We start from the raw sequence: 3,064 nt of genomic DNA on the forward strand, positions 1-3,064 counted from the left end.
ATTGAGTTTAAAATCGGACCATTCAGTCTAAATCGCAGTTAATTTGAAATTCACGTGATGCTTTAAAATTTGTGAAAAAAATTTAATAAATTGTCTGGATTCGTGCCAGTGGCGGCACCACATTGCATCAGGAATAACCAATTGCCTATCCTGGATTTTCAAAATCGAGTATAAGTCTATGTATAATTGTCACACCCCGAGGCCCACGAGGCGTGACAGATGCTCCTGCCGTAGGCATACGGTTGCCCGTATACCTACTAGGCAATTACGATATGATAGAAAGTAAAACATAACGCGCAAACAAAACCAATAAATAACATAAACAGATCACAAATCCCAGCTGGTCAGGTTACAGTATACAAAACCCGTATCTCGATGGATACGCATCACAAAATGACATAGAGAATATATATATATAACCAAAACATAACTATATACATAATCTCTAATGTCACAATACCAGACAAGCTAGGCAGCGGTGAAACCAGGGCCTACCGACCTCGTGCCTCTCCCGGATCAGCCGAACCAGCACCTGAAAAATTTACCCAAAAGAGGGGATGAGAAATAAATTCTCAGTGCGATAAATTGCCACAAATCGTTCCTGGACTTGCAATCACAGATTATATTCAAAAATAAAACACAAATAAAGCTCCTATCAGTTTATAACCATATATAAACAAGAATGCATAAATTCAACAACATACATCCAAATGAAATCACAATTCAGAATTGTCAAGATGAAATTCAATCACACAATATTTGGTTTAACTCGGTTTCAGAATATCTGGTAGTAACTACAAATGTTCCACCAATCTGGACCCCAATTCGTTCCCTCTCATCTATAGGGTTACAGACACCTACAGACGGCTGCGCCAGGTAAAACCTTTTCTCATGACACTCATCTGTAGTTACAGGCCTAACCGTTTAATTAAAAGTCTGGTTTCAATTCACATCCAGAAAATCCATATAAAGCAAATTGACCATCCAAATGCATTACCCCCTGGGTAATGCCTCTGATGCACAAGTCACATATAACCACAATCATAATACAAAGTCACTTACCCCTCGTCCCAACCGGTACTGGAAACTGCCGAGGGCCAGACGATCTAAAGCTTTAGAACACTGGGCATCAAAGTCTCTGCAGAGACTTTGACAAATCCGATTTCACCCCCTGGGTAACATCATCACGGTGGATAACAATAATACCATATCCACCAACCAATGGTGATATGAAGCACGGTGACTTTAATTCCAAAATCAGATCATTCAGATCAACACAATTAATAACCATACCAGCATGCAAATCAATCAGATAAAACAATTCAAGTTTCACTTATTTGGGCAATGCAATGCATATGCAACACAATCCGATAATGCAATTCAATCAATAATCAACATGTCAATCGAAACACAGTTTAATTCTGAATATAAAATATCAAACAAGTCCAGAAACCCCGCACCTGATTATGAAAAGCGTATCTCGCACTTATAGTTCGGACGTCTCGAAAGATCCCGCAAAATCTTGCTCAACCGAGCCTACACCTATATTAACATATATACTTAATTCAATATTTGTTCGACGATTGATATGCTTACTTGAGTGATATTATTTTCTATATACTTTCCTTAAGATAATCCATTTTGGAATAAGTGATCAAGCCTTTCTCAATAAATATTAAGCCTTTCGAAGACAATATTAGCACTTCATCAAAATATTATGACTTTGTTTAATTATCACCATACTCAATAAATATTAAGCCTTTCAGAGACAATATTAGCACTTCCTCAAAAATATTATGACTTTGTTTAACTATCACCATACTCAATAAATATTAAGCCTTTCAGAGACAATATTAGCACTTCCTCAAAAATATTATGACTTTGTTTAACTATCACCATACACAAAAGAGGGAACAAAGAAAAGAGATCAACACCAAATTAATTTCAGATATTAAGAGAGTGAGAGAAGAACTTACCAATCAACACCTTTGTTTGTTGGATTAGACTAGACAAATCAAAATATTTCTCTAATTTTCGGATTTGAACCAAACCCTAGATAGAAAATCAAGATTAAGATAGAATTGAGAAGAGAATCACTAAATTAACAACCTAGAAGCATAATGGAGATAGATTACTCATCATTTATACAAACATTTCAGATTTGAGCAAAACCCTAGCAATAGAGATAAAATTCAGATTTTTGATGAGAGAGGAGAGAAAGGGAGTACCAATGGGGAAGCTAGATGGCCACTAGAATGAGAGATTCTCAACAATTTCCATTCTTTTCTTCAATTTCTCAAGGTTTCTTGGTGGATTTTTGAGAGAGAAGAGATGATCTCTCCTTCTCTTTCTTTTGGCAGCAAACACACAAGGGAGCAACGAAGGGAGAGAGAGGGTTGAATTGTTTACATGCATTTTGGACATTTTTCAAAATAGACCCTCCACTTGTTTGATATTACTAAAAGAAGAATATACATATATAGATATGTATATAAAAATCTCCATATTTCTTAATAAATCTTTAATTTATGTAAGGTATAAATTTCAAGATTTGATTAAGTCTGACTGTTTCGAAATTTCAGACTAATGTTATGTTATAATTGTTTTAATCTTCAACTCCTAGTTCAACAACAAAATATATATATATATTTTTTTATTATGTTTTAAACATTCTCATTATTATTATTATTTTTCTATTATAAAAATTTTCTTAACGTAACAATAATCGAGTTGTTTTCTGTCGTTGAAAAAAATTTGTTAATTTTTGAATCTGAATTAGTTAATTTACATTGTTCTGCAATTCATTATTTGCATCAGCAAGAAAATTTATCAACTCTTAATGAAAATCTTGACTATATTCCTGATTCGAACTCAAAATAGTAATATGAATTCTATATTTGGTTTTTCTTGTATAAAGAAAAACCAGAATAGCATAGCTTATGACAAGCAATTCAATATAGCATCTGACAAATCTATTAGGGGACCACAGCGTTGATAGATAATGAAATCGATTTAAATTCTAAAATGTATGAAGTCATTTTCCAAACGGGGACACCCCGAAATT

At 33.9% G+C, this 3,064-nt stretch overlaps 1 long non-coding RNA gene across 2 annotated transcripts; it reads right to left on the bottom strand.

The window, feature by feature from the left end:
* Positions 1–314: 314 nt before the first annotated feature.
* On the bottom strand, positions 315–2,367 carry LOC144543775 (uncharacterized). 2 transcript variants are annotated; one of them, XR_013508069.1, is made up of 4 exons: positions 2,229–2,367; positions 1,977–2,052; positions 1,461–1,542; positions 315–532 (listed from the first exon to the last, which is right to left on the bottom strand). It is a non-coding gene; the product is annotated as an uncharacterized LOC144543775 (long non-coding RNA). The 2 variants fall into 2 exon arrangements; XR_013508068.1 differs by lacking the exon at positions 315–532 and having other exon boundaries at positions 846–1,542.
* Between the last annotated feature and the right edge of the window lie 697 nt (positions 2,368–3,064).

This window comes from Carex rostrata, chromosome 25 (assembly GCF_964058835.1).
Source record: "Carex rostrata chromosome 25, lpCarRost1.2, whole genome shotgun sequence".
In the NCBI taxonomy this organism is placed as follows: Eukaryota; Viridiplantae; Streptophyta; class Magnoliopsida; order Poales; family Cyperaceae; genus Carex; species Carex rostrata.